The sequence below is a fragment of the Desmodus rotundus genome, chromosome 5, assembly GCF_022682495.2.
Source record: "Desmodus rotundus isolate HL8 chromosome 5, HLdesRot8A.1, whole genome shotgun sequence".
Lineage (NCBI taxonomy): Eukaryota > Metazoa > Chordata > Mammalia > Chiroptera > Phyllostomidae > Desmodus > Desmodus rotundus.
In genome coordinates, this window is record NC_071391.1 from 97,880,391 (window position 1) to 97,895,024 (window position 14,634).

Here is a 14,634-nt window from a genome sequence, read left to right on the forward strand (position 1 = left end):
CGGACGCTGGGACTGTGCAGCCTCTCTTCACACATCACCAACTCCCCTCGCCCCACAACGCTCTCACATTCTTTTGCGTTCTGGATCTGCGTTTAACCCTGGCTCCTGTTTTCAGAACCTACCGGAGAACTTCCTCTGCAAGGGTACCCTGAGCTCCTGCCTTCGCCCCCCTCTCCTTGACCCCTGCTCTTCCTACCGGCCCCCGGCGCTCTGGACTCACCCAGCGAGGTCCTTCCACTCCATACACGGACAGGAAACAGGCCTCCTTCGAGGCACCATTTGAAACCACCCTTTATGAATACCGTCAAAGCCAAGAGCGTACAATTCGGGCTCTCAGCAACCAAGCCCGCTTCTTGCAGAAAACCGGGGAGAGGGAGCAGTAAGGGCGACAAATCCTCTAGCCAACCGCGACCTCAGTTTTCTTTTAAAAATGACGGCCACGGTCGCTCACCCGGAGTCTGGCCTTTCCGTCCCGGTTCTCTCCCTAGCCAGCCAGTGTTGCCGCGCGCTCTCTGCGCTGGGGCCGAGGCGCGCCGGGACCGGGCTGGTGGGTTCCCCTCCGGCCGGCAGCACTCAGTATTAAATATTCATAGAGATCGCTACTTTCTTAAAGGAGAACCTACGCGCGGGAAAGTTCACAGCCAAGGAGACGCACAAAAGAAGGTCTCCGTTCCTGCTTGATCCTGAGGTTGGGGAGAGGCAACCCCTCCCCGCGCAGTGCCCGCTCGGACTGACTTTAAGGAGAGGACTCGGGGACCGGATCACTTTAGCGTCGTCACTTTTCTTGGAAAGTAGGGAAGGAGTGATGAACTTGGTAAAGGGGAGAAAGCTCGCTCTCTGATCCCTGAACTGTTATTTTCAAACTAGCTGTTGAATCTGCACGCTCCGGGATCCCTAAATAGCTATTTTCAAACTAGCCGTCGTATCATAGGCCTTAGGGTCCCCGGGGGCTTTTTTTTTTTTTTTTTTTTGTATGTCTTAAAATAAGAGTCTGTTTGATGTTCCACCGGCACTGGGGACAGCAAGAAAGTTGGCCTGTGTTGTTTGAAGCCACACATGCACTAAGTTAAGCAAACCTTACCCCGAACAAGTTTCATTTGAACAGTCAAAGCAACAATCACACCCGCACCTGGCCCCTGTTCTTAAAAAGTGAGCCCCGTTTGTGGCGGTAAGTCAGGACGGAAAAGGGGACTGCAGTGTGCACGTTATCAAGTCTCCTGTCTGTGCCCCTGTTCTCGCCTTGGCACGTCCCAGAGCCGTTCCTCCCCGTGCCCGCTTCCCCAGGCCACTGCGTCTCCCGACTACTCCCGGAGGAGCGCGGCCAGGGTGCCTGGCTAGCAGGAGTGGGAACAGGGAGGGCAAAGACGAAAGTTCTGGGCTGGCCGGCCGTGCGGAGTCCTGCCCGGGAGCGCGTCCTCACCAGGGCCCACCGAACAGTGAGGCGACCACGCTTGGAGTCAGGGCGACGCAGCACCCTCGCAGGCACACACACACTCACACTCGCGGTTCTTTTTGTTCAGGGCCAGGAGCACTTTCGCAAGTGGTTAGAAAGTCTTGGGCGCCACCTAACGGGAGCAGCACGAAGTTCTCGCCTGCTGGAGGTTAGGACTGGTGGGGGCGCCCTGGAGGGACCTCTCCTCCAACCTCATCTCACTCCCGAGCTAGTCACCAACCTCCAACACAGAACACACACTCTCTCGGACACCCCCGAGTTCCCCGAAGTCCACCTTCCCAAGGGCCAGGAGCGGCGCCCACCTGCCCGCCAGGTACTGACCCCTTCGCCCCTGCCCTCTCCTCCCTTCCGCGTTCCCCCAGGCCACCAAAGAGGAAAACCGACCTGTCTTGCACCTGCCTTAATAGGGCCCTGGTGTTGTCCAAGCTCTCTGTCTCGTTCCTCTTAGCCTGTGAAAGGCCCAAATAGCACCGGATGAGTCCACTTGTTTTCCGAAAGGAGCAGTTACCTAATGAAGAGGTCTGCAGCCAAAAATCCTTGCAGAAGATGATGGGCCCAACTGGAAGATTTGGTCCTGCAGTGGCTTCAGCAAGCCTCGGTGTCTCCTGGGAGGGAGGAATTGGGTTCTAAGGAGCTGTCCTGGCAATTGGGAGTTGCTATATGGAGAAGCCTGACAAGTGGTAACCTTGGAGCGGCCTCTGGATGGAAGAGAGGGACCGACCTACCCAGAAAGTGGATTGGAGCTTGATGAGACCCAGGACTTTCCCAAAGGTTCCAGGCCACTGTGAGGGCCAATAGTCATGGAAGATTTAATCCCAAACATCACTCCTGTCAGCTCAGGGTATTTCTGCAGATTCTGGGAAGTTAGCAGAAGGTCTGGTGTCTCTAACCAACTGGGAAACAAAGATGAAAAGGAGGATATATGCCAGTCAGGCCCAAACCACCTTCTCCTCAGATACCAACACCTGCCATCTGTCTTGCTGGTTAACAAATGGGTGACCTATCTCCATGCCTCCAGACAAAGGGCCAAAGGCAGAGAAAGCCTGTGGGCAGCCCCTTAGACATCCAGTGGTTGGCCCTCATGATGCCACCAGAGGTGCCTAGGCTTGGAGTCTAGATTCCAGGGGAAAGCAGTGGATCCTACCAGTCCAGGTCGAGAGTTGTTGAAGGACTGAGAGCCTTTCTGGGTTTCTAGAATGGGGATTAGAATACCTGTTCCTTCTTCAAGTATGTTCTGAGGTCTACATGAAAGCAGATATACACATTAATTTATTGTGGTAAAAAAACAACTTACCATCTTAACCATTTTTAGGTGTACAGTTCAGTGGCATTATGTACATTCCCAATGTTGTACAGCCATCACCACCATCCATCCACAGAACATTTTCGTCTCCCAAAACTGGAACTCTGTACCCATTAAACACCAACTCCCCACTCCCACCTTGATAGCCCCTGGCAACCACCATTCTACTTTCTTTCTCTATAAATTTGTCTATTCTTGGTACCTCATATAAATGGAACCCTACAGTATTTGTCATTTTGTGTCTGGCTCATTTCACTTTGCCAGCCTGTTAGGTTCATCCCTGTTATTGTATGTATCAGAATTTCCATTTCAAGGCCCAATAATATTCCATTACATGTATATACCACATTTTATTTATTCTTTCATTCACTGATGGGCACATGGGTTGTGTCTACCTTTTGGCTACTGTTATTAATGCTGCTATGAAAGTGATATACACACATTTTTGAGGCCCTATTTTCAATTCTTTGGGGAATATGCCCAGAAGTAGGATTGCTGGGTCATATGGTAAATCTGCATTTCATTTTTTGAGGAACTTCCATACCATTTTCCACAGTGGCTGTACCATTTTACATTCCCACCAGCAGTACATAAAAGTTCTTCATATTCTTATCAACATTGTTATTTTCCAGTTTGTTTCTTTTTAAATAATAGCCTAATGGATGTAAAGTGATACCCAATTGTAGTTTTGAAACAGTTTTTTTAAGTCTAAATATACAAATATAATTATATAATACTATTAAGGCAAATTAGCCACAGGTTTTAGCAGAGTGGAAATATCCTGACAATTACTTGAAATTTCTGATCTTTAATTCTTGAGTTTAGTTCTAGAAAGAAGGAAAGAGGAGAAATGGCCAAGGTAGAGGGGCACACAGTGCTGACACTATTTGATGATCATATTTTGGCCTCTCTTTCTAATTGCAACCTGGAAAATAGAGGGGATGTCATATTAGTGAGCCCTATTCCTTTCTTTATTTCTAAAGGGAGACCAGGGAGTCAACCTCTCTTAAGTAGAGGGGAGAGAAAAAAATTTGTGCTTGTCTTTTTTCTGGATTGTTTGTTTTATTCCAATTGAAAGGTAAGCTACTATCCCAGACATGGGCCATGTAGAACGGTGCAAATTTTTAAAGTTCCTTTTTCTAGAAAGGGGCTGAGAAATAGCAAGTGTATAAGCGGGAAGGCTGCCACTCTATCCCCGGAGCCCCCTGTTTTGGGAGCTATCTCACCATGTCGCTCCACTTCTTTATGAGGCCTTATTTGCTGGTAACCTTAGCGTAGCCTTATTTGGCCCTTATGTGTACTGTATTTAGCAAGTGCTTTAATATCCTTTCTTATTTTTTATATTCCAGCCTGGGAAACAAGTTAGTTTTCTTTTTTCCCACATTTTAAGTGAAAATATCCAGAGTGGGCACAAGATAATAAATGGGAAGGACTGTGGTGACAGGGTCATGGCCGAGGCTCCATGCCTGAGATATTCCTTGGCCTGCTGAACCACACTGTTTCTTTCATCTGACAGGAGGGTTGGCACAGGACAGAGATGGGAGAAACCAGAGCAGCAAGCCTTGGCAGAGACCTCAACCTCCCCTCTGCCACGAGGCCAACTTTGCCACTTGCTGAACCACTGAAACTCAGTGGTGTTTCACTCTTCTGTGTGTGGTTCAGGGGTATGGAGGGAGGAGACTGAGAACCCCCTTTGGGAGGGGTTTTGTGCAGGCAGTTCCCAGTACCTCAGCTCCTCCAGCACTGGCTGGCCCTCCCCTTTAATTTCTGAGTCTGCTCCCCAGAGAGAAGGAGAGACTGCACATCAGGAGCTCTGTAACTTAAGACAAAAGAAAAAAGCACTACTGTGGCACAGGGGCACACACAATCATTTCCTCTTCCCTTGGTAAAGCTACTTCCATATGAAAGAAGATGCGGAAGGTTTACATTTTGGGGGCACTGGGGCCGGGAGACCTCTCAGCATTTTGAAAGGACTTTGTAGTGTTTGGATCCAAGTCATTTGTTTCTAGAAAGAATCACATTGGGTAGGAGCTTGCTCTTTCCATTTGCAATGGCTTATTAAGTATCAGCATCTCTCTTTACTCTATTTATTGAGTGATTAGCTCTACCTCCAACTGGCCCTGCCATAGGTGACAGCCAAAGTGTATCCTTAACAGGCAGTTACCCTGGGAAATGTCCTTCCTGCAAACCCAGAGACCACAGACAGGCTCATGCTTAATTCTGGTGTCTTCTTTTCATAGTCTGTAATGAGGATCTCCACTGATGATACAGTGTGATAATACTAATGCCACCCTTATTTCAATGGTTTCAGTCCAGTCACAGTGCAGAGGGGGAGGTGGAATCCAGCTGTGTCAGAGGCAGGCCTGTGTTGTGTCTCTGCATGTGGCTTGGCTGGGATTCTTCAGCCTCGAGCTCAGTTGTTACCAAACCTTTTCTAAGTTATACAGTGACTCTCCCCACAGAAGACTGTCCTTCCTGCCCTTGTGGGACAGGACAAGGATGAAAGGAAGAGGTTCCTTCATACACCTGCATGCAGGCAGCTGAAAAATCTGGCAACTTCTAAGCAATAAAGATTAACCAGATAGCAGCTGATTAGTAGCTGGTTTGCCTGGCGGACTAGGTTCTAGTAGGTCAGTTTAGTGTAGGGACAGACTGGCTGCACTTGTAGACCCAGCCTTCCCAGACAGATTCCAAAGGTCAGAGTGGAAAGTCATGCAATTTACCCAAATTTCAGAGACTGAATTCAATGGTAGGATTTGGCCTAGAAATGAGGATGAATTATTTCCAACTAAGGTGCATTCTTTTTCCTCTCTACCAGTTCCTTAACAGTGATATATAGGGAAGCCTAAGATATGTCATTGATATTTTTCTATAAATATTGTCTACCTGCATATATCATATGATAAACTATAATGAAATAAACTATTTTCAACCTCCTCCATATTCTCAATGGATATTCGGTGCTTTTGCTCCATGCTATGCCTTTGTGATAAGGCTGCCCTCTTACTATTCCACAGTTAGAATTCATATGTAAGTGTTGTGTTCACTGTATGAATCTAGTATTATTTTACACTTGATAGAATACAGGACTGAAGCAGATCTTATGTGTAGGAGTTGGCATCTCATCTAAGGGTTGGGAGTATTCAATCTGCCAGTAACCCATCCTTGCCATCTCCCAATGAAATGTAGACCATTCAGATCCCAGTACTGAGAAAGGGTTCTAGGTGCTGGTGCTGCATTCGTACTTATTGCTGGTGCCATTGATTTTGCCCCTGTCAGTGTTCATGTAAGTCCACTCTTGTTTCTTAGGCGGTGCCATCAAATTTTTTCTGATCTGTTGACCTCTGCATACCAAGCAATGGATGCCAGAGCCCAGAAAAGAAAGAAAACCTCTCCACTCTGCAAAGATAGACTTGAGCGCTAATGTCAAGATTCACTACACCGTGTCCCAAGATTTGTGTGTGCGTGATTATACCATATGTGTCTTAATTCACATTGGGGCCCTGACCACAGTTCTGCCACCTCTGGGTATCCAGAAGACCAGGTCCTAGAGGACCACATGAGCTTGCATGGGGTAAAATTTTGTACCTCAGGTGAGAGCAACTGAAAGAGGCAAGAAAGGTGATTTTTTTGTTTCTTGTATTTAATTTGCTATTTGTTTTCTCCTTATTTTTTCAAGTCCTTTTGAAAAAAATTACCTGTCTCAGCTAGGCCAAGAGAAATATCCAGAAGCAAGATTTTCCCACATTTGGGTCAGAACATTAAAAGGTAGCTGCTTTGACCTTTGGCAAGCAGAATGGGGCAGCAATCATGAAGTGAGGAGCCCCCTGGGGAGGACAATGCATCCTCCTTCTCACTGTGGAGCCTCCTCCTGTCACTGTGGCCTCTGTGCTTTGTTTGCATAGCAGAAATCCCATCACATGGCTGCTCTTGTTAAATCCATACCTACTGAGGGGTGCAGGTAATGCATCCAGGTCACAGAAAACAAGTCACAGGAAGAGCACAATGTGTCCTCCTGAAGTAACAGTTTACTACATGATTCTTTGGGGGACTAGTTAAGGTATTTAACTGATAATTTCAAACTATACATTTGTGTTAAAACCAACATGTAGCATACAGTAGCATACAAAATTACCATATAATTTAAAAACCAAAACAAAGATTTCAGTGAATTTTGTGACTGGACATAGTTGTTTTGGACCAATGCCTTCTTCTTCTTCTCATCCAAACACAGGCAATTTCTTCTGACAGTGACATTTTGGTGGAAAATTGTGAGACTGCTACCTTAGAGCATATTCCCCCTCCTTTATGTGGTTGGGATTTAAGTTTCAGGACATTATATTTTCGGATTCAGCTTCTTCACACCACATAGACAGATTTGGGGCCACCTGTTCACTCCACAGCCAGGATGGCAAAACTTCCTCCTGCCAGATTCTTTCTTTCATCCTTCCTAGTCCACAGTAATGCCCACCCCAGCATTCAGGAGGAGAAAGCCTCCCCTTGGCTCCACTTCCAGGCTCTGTGCTTGGATGAAGTGCAGCCTGCACAACAATGAACTCAGCAGGACTAGCTGGATGGAAACCACAAACACCCAAGAAAGACCCATTGTTCTAGAAGTAATAGCTAAGGGGTCTCCAGCACCTTCACATTGCCTACTTGGTCCTAGGCATGCTCTGTGCCTGGTCAAGCTCCCCACTGAAATACGGTGCCATATCCATATTTTTTGCTGACACCATTCAATTCTTCCCTGCAAGTGTTCAGGTCCACTCTTGTTCCTTCAGGCAGTACCATCAAATCCATTCTTATCTGCTGACCTCTCCATACCAGGTAATGGTTCCACAGTTCCAGAGCCCAGAAAGAAAGGAAACCGCACCACTCTGCTTTCCTCTTTTCTTCCGAAGATCAGAGTACGTTTGGCTAGTCCTCTGCAAACTCTGTGGCCATCACTGTGCTCTAGAGCAATGGCTGTAGGCACAGCACCCGCTTCTTCTTTTGGCCAAGGGCTTGGGTCAGGGTTTATCTTTTCTGTGCAGGAATGGGTTTTATGCTGTTATACTAGATAAACCAATACTAGGCTGTCCTTTACCCTGAGTAGAGGTTGTGGAATTAGACTCAGTTTATCATTTAAATGCTCTAAAAAAGTCAATTCAGGGTGGGAAGATGGCGGCAAGATAGGTGGGAGCAGAGTCCACTTCCCCTCAACGCCAGTGAAATACCTAGCTGATCTGAGGAAGAGAGCGAACAGCCAACAGTATTCCAGCATATATGAAGATCGGAGACCAAAGATAGAGGACATAGAAAGATCAGACAGTAAGAAGAGTGCTTAAGGACAATAAGATCCCCGGGACCCGCGCGGGGACGAGGGCAACTGAAGCCCCAGCCTAGGCGCAGGGTCTGCTGCAGGATTCTTGGGAGAGAGCCAGGCTGGGCTGTGTGAGCAGCCAGGTGCTTGTTTGGACCAGGGGGGCTTGAATAGGAAGAATTTCTCAAAAAGGAAAAGAAAATAGAGGCACGTAGTAGCTAGTTAGAGAACTCTCCGCAGCAGCCTCCCGACTCTGGTGCCCCTCCCCGCTCAGCCCCTGGACTGTGAACACAGAAAAGCAGCCCCCATGCTCACCTGAAGCCCAGCTGGCGCGCACCCAAATTAGCGAATTAGGGGCCCACAACTGAAACCCCGGGTGAGCGTGCGCCCTGATAAGCGGCCCAGCTGCCTGGGCGCCAGACCCAAAGTGCCCCAGTGGGTGCATACCCCAATCAGTGGCCTGGGACCCACACCTGAAACCCCGGGTGGGCGGGCGCCCTGATAAGCGACCCAGCTGTCTGGGCGCACAGACAAAAAGCTCCTAGGTGAGCGAGCAACCCGATCAGTGGCTGTCGCCGCCCCCCCACCCCCCCAGACCCAAAGCAGGGGATCGGCAACCAACCTACGTCCAAAGCGGAGATCAGCCACACAACCCGATCAACAGCCTGGCTGCCTGCAGGCGACCACAGCCAAAAGCACTGGTTTTGAAAAACTCCTAGGTAGCCCCTGCACACTGAACTCTGCAGGCCCTACTGGCTCTCTAGGAGGAAGGCAGAACACCCAGCAGAGGGGAGACTGCAGGGCTAGGAGAGACTACATTCCCTGGAAAGACTCAACCCAGTAGGGGGCTGAACTACCCCATAGCAGCAACCAGAGCCCCTAGCATCTAAGACAGCAAAGAGCAAGAAGGTGGAATGTGAGTTGCCCCTAATTGGTGTAACTCAAGGACAGCACAGCTGGTGAACTAAAGGTCTAGTGGGGAGCAGAAGGACCCGGAGGAACTGGACTCAAGGCTGAACAACAGCGAAGAGTGTGGCTCAGGAAGGGAGAAAAGTGAAACCAATCCTTCCAACCACCCCCTCCCCTTCCACAGACAGGACGACCAGCAAAACTAACCTGACCAGTTTAAAGCCAGCAGAAGACGGTTTTTTTTCCTTTTTTTCTTTTTTTTTCTTTTTTCGTTCCTTCTTTCCCCCTGAATTCCTTCTTCCTTTCTGTCCTACTTTCTTTTTTATTCCTTCTTCCTTCCATCCTTTACCTTTTTTATTCCTTCTTCCTGCCTTCTTTTATCTATTCTGTTGTTTTAATTTTTGTTAAAAAATTCCTTCTTATCTTGCCTCCGATCTTTCTTTATTCCTACTCCTTTCCTTCCTTTCCTTTTCTATTCCCTTTTTCCCTCCTTCCGTTTGTTTTTTTTTTTTTCCGCCCATTCCTCTTTTTCCCACAGGTGAGACAAGAAAACCTGGAGTGCTGAAAAGACCAGAGTAAGACTGTGTTACACCCATAAACATCAGCTCAAGACCAGTGAGCACAGGAGATTAAGGAGACAGCATCACTGAATCCCATTGGCATTCTACCATAGAAGTTCATACCATAAACCCAAGGAGTCAGAATAGATCAATTTAAGAAGCAGAGGCTAACAAGAAGAGTCTCACAAACAATGGGAAGACAAATAAACAATTCCAAAATGAAAGGAAAGGAGGAAGCCTAAAAAAGAATGCTAACTGAAAAAGAGGCAAATCAGATACTGAGTTCAAAGCAATGGTCATCAGGAAGCTCACTGAGCTCTCTGAGCTCAAAGAGAACTACCAGAAACTACAGGGAAACTACAATGAACTCACTGCATACTATATCAACATGCAAAAGGAAATAGAAACTATCAACAAGAGCCAAGAGGAAATGAAGAATACAATTTCTGAATTGAACAACACAATAGAAGGAATGGAAAGCAGACTTGATGAAGCAGAGGATCGGATCAGCGAGCTGGAGGACAAAGTAGAAAAAAACACCCAGAAAGAGCAAGAAAAGGAAAAGAGCCTCAGAAAGAATGAAGAGGGGTAAGGGAAATGCAGGACAACATGAAACGTAACAATATCGGTATAATAGGAATACCAGAAGGAGAAGAAGAAGAGCAAGGGATAGAAAACCTGTTTGAAAAAGTAATGACGCAAAATTTCCCTAATCTGATGAGAGAAAAAGTCACCCAAATCCAGGAAACACAGAGAGTCCCAAGCAAGAGGAACCCAAAGAGACCCACTGCAAGACACATCATAATTAAAATGGCAAAATTCCAAGACAAAGAGAGGATCTTAAAGGCAGCAAGGGAGAAAAAGGAAGTAACATACAAGGGAGCCCCAATAAGGTTAGCAACTGACTTCTCAATGGAAACGCTCCAAGCCAGAAGAGAATGGCAAAAAATATTCCAAGTAATGATAACCAGAAGCCTGCAACCAAGACTACTTTACCCAGCAAGGCTCTCAATCAAGATAGAAGGCCAAATAAAGAGTTTCCCAGACAAAAGAAATCTAAAAGAATACAGCTCCACCAAACCAGCTCTGCAAGAGATGCTCAAGGGACTGCTTTAAGGAAAGTAAGGAAAAGAGAAAGACAGAGGAACACAGGTAGGAAAAAATGGCAATGAATAACTACCTACCAATAATAACCTTAAATGTAAATGGATTAAATGCTCCAATCAAAAGACATAGAATAGCTGAATGGATAAGAAAACATGACCCACACATATGCTGCCTACAAGAGACCCATCTCAGGACAAAAGACTTACACAGACTGAAAGTGAAGGGCTAGAAACAAATTTTCCAAGCAAACGGACAGGAAAAAAAGCAGGGGTAGCAATACTCATATCAGACAAAATAGACTTCCAAAGAAGGGCCATAAAGAGAGACCCAGAAGGTCACTTCATAATACTCAAAGGAAGAATCCACCAAGAAGACATAAACATTGTAAATATATATGCACCCAACATAGGAGCACCAAAATACATAAAGAAAATCTTGGAGAAATTCAAGAAAGATATTGACAGCAACCCAATTATAGTAGGGGACTTTAACACCTTACTATCAAAAATGGACAGGTCTTCCAAACAAAATATCAACAAGGATATTGTGCCACTTAACAATACCCTAGAGGAAATAGACTTAACTGATATATATAAAGCTTTTCATCCCAAAGAAGCAAAATACACATTCTTTTCAAGTGTCCATGGAACTTTTTCAAAGATAGACCACATGATAGGACACAAAGCAAGCCTCAACAAATTCAAGAAAATTGAAATCATAGCAAGCATTTTCTCTGACCACAAGGGACTGAAATTAGAAACCAACCCCAAAGGAAGAAAACCCAAACACTCAAAATCATGGTGACTGAAGAGCATGCTATTAAACAATGAATGGGTCTAGAATGAGATTAGGGAAGAAATCAAAAACTTTCTGGAAACAAATGAAAATGAACTCACAACAACCCAAAACCTATGGGACACAGCAAAGGCAGTCCTGGGACGGAAGTTCATAGCAATACAGGCCTACCTTAAGAAGATAGAAACATTTCAAACAACCTGACCCATGCCTACAAGAACTGGAGGAACAACAACAAAGACAGCCCAGAGCAAGCAGAAGGAAGGAAATAACCAAGATCAGAGCAGAGTTAAATGACATAGAGACTAAAAGCACAATTCTAAGGATCAATGAATCCAGCAGCTGGTTCTTTGAAAAGATAAACAAAATTGACAAGCCTTTAAGTAGACTCAAGAAGAAAAGAGAAAGGATCTAAATAAACACAATTAAAAATGAAAGAGGAGAGATTACAACTGATACCACAGAAATACAAAAGATTGTAAGAAATTACTATGAAGAACTGTATACTAAGAAATTTGAAAACCTAGATGAAATGGACACATTTCTAGAGAAATAAAATCTTCCAAACCTGAATGAAGAAGAAGCAGAAAACCTGAACAGACCAATAACAGCAGACGAAATTGAAGCAGTCATCAAAAAACTCCCAACACACAAAAGCCCTGGACCAGATGGTTTCACAAGAGAATTCTACAAAGCATTTAAGGAAGAGCTAATCCCTATCCTTCACAGACTATTCCAAAAAATCCAAACTGATGGAAGACTCCCAAACTCTTTTTATGAAGCCAGCATCACCTCAATCCCAAAACCAGATAAAGACACAACAAAGGAAGAAAACTTCAGGCCAATATCGCTGATGAACATAGATGCTAAAATTCTCAACACAATATTGGCAAACCGCATCCAGCAATACATTAAAAAGATCATACACCATGACCAAGTGGGATTCATCCCAGGGATGCAAGGATGGTACAATATTCGCAAATCAGTCAACATAATACATCACATCAATAACTGCAAAGACAAAAATTACATGATCATATCCATAGATGCGGAAAAAGCATTTGATAAGATACAGCACCCATTTCTGATGAAAACACTCAGCAAAGTGGGAATAGACGGAACATTCCTCAACATCATAAAGGCCATATATGAGAGACCTACAGCCAACATCATACCCAATGGACAAAAACTTAGAGCTTTCCCACTAAGATCAGGAACAAGACAAGGATGCCCTCTCTCACCACTCCTATTCAACATAGTATTGGAAGTCCTAGCCACAGCAATCAGACAAGAAAAAGCAATAAAAGGCATCCAAATTGGAAAGGAGGAAATGAAACTGTCACTGTTTGCAGATGACATGATACTGTACATGGAAAATCCTATAGACTCCACCAAAAAACTACTCGACCTAATAAATGAATTTGGCAAAATAGCTGGATACAAAGTCAATACTCAGAAATCAAAGGCATTCCTGTACACCAACAATGAAACTGCAGAAACAGAAATGAGGGAAAAAAAAAACCCATTTGATATAGCAACAAGAAAAATAAAGTACCTAGGAATAAACCTACCCAAAGAGGTAAAAGACCTGTACTCAGAAAACTACACAACACTGAAGAAAGAAATTAAGGAAGACACAAACAAATGGAAGCATGTACCATCCTCATGGATTGGAAGAATTAACATCATCAACATGGCCATACTACCCAAAGCAATTTATAGATTCAATGCAATCCCTATTAAAGTACCTATCACATATTTCACAGATATGGAACAAAAATTTGAGAAATTTATATGGAACCATAAACGACCCCGAATAGCTGCAGCAATTTTGAGAAAGAAGAACAAAGCAGGAGGGATCACAATACCTGATATCAAACTGTATTACAAGGCCGCGGTAATCAAAAGAGCCTGGTACTGGCATAAAAACAGGCATATAGACCAATGGAACAGAACAGAGAGCCCAGAAATAAACTCAAGGCTTTACAGTCAATTAATATTTGACAAAGGAGGCAGGAGCATAAAATGGAGCAAAAACAGCCTCTTCAACAGATGGTGTTAGGAGATCTGGACAGCTACCTGCAAAAAAATGAAACTCGATCACCAACTTACGCCATACACAAAAATAAACTCAAGATGGATAAAAGACTTAAATATAAGTTGTAACACCATAAAAGTCCTAGAGGAAAACATTGGCAGGAAAATCTCAGACATTCCACACAGCAACATCCTCACAGACACATCCCCTAAAGCAAGGGACATAAAGGAAAGAATAAACAAATGGGACCTCATCAAAATAAAAAGCTTCTGCATGGAAAACAGCACCAAATTACAAAGAGAACCAACAGTATGGGAAAACATATTTGCCAATGATACCTCAGACAAGGGCCTCATCTCCAAAATATATAAAGAACTCACACGACTCCACTCCAGGAAGACAAACAACCCAATTAAAAAATGGGCAAAGGACTTGAACAGACACTTCTCCAAGGAAGACATACAGAGGGCCCAGAGACATATGAAAAGATGCTCAGCATCACTAGCCATCAGAGAGATGCAAATTAAAACCACAGTGAGGTACCATCTCACACCAGTCAGAGTGCCAACATAAACAAATCCACAAACAAATGTTGGAGAGGATGAGGAGAAAAGGGAACCCTAGTGCACTGTTGGTGGGAATGCAGACTGGTGAGGCCACTGTGGAAAACAGTATGGAATTTCCTCAGAAAACTAAAAATGGAACTGCCCTTTGGCCCAGCAATTCCACTGCTGGGCTTATACCCTAAGAACCCTGAAACACCAATCCAAAAGAACCTGTGCACCCCAATGTTCATAGCAGCACAATTGACAATAGCCAAGTACTGGAAGCAACCAAAGTGCCCATCAGCAAACGAGTGGATCCAAAAACTATGGTATATTTCCACAATGGAATTCTACGCAGCAGAAAGAAAGAAGGAGCTCATACCCTTTGCAACAGCATGGATGAATCTGGAGAGCATTATGCTAAGTGAAATAAGCCAGGCAGTGAGGGACAAATACCATATGATCTCACCTTTAACTGGAACTTAATCAATAGAAGAAAAAAGCAAACAAAATATAACCAGAGACATTGAAGTTAAGAACAATCTAACAATAGCCACGGGGGGTGGGGTGGTGACAATGAGGAGAGGGGATTACAGGAACTACTATAAAGGACACATGGATA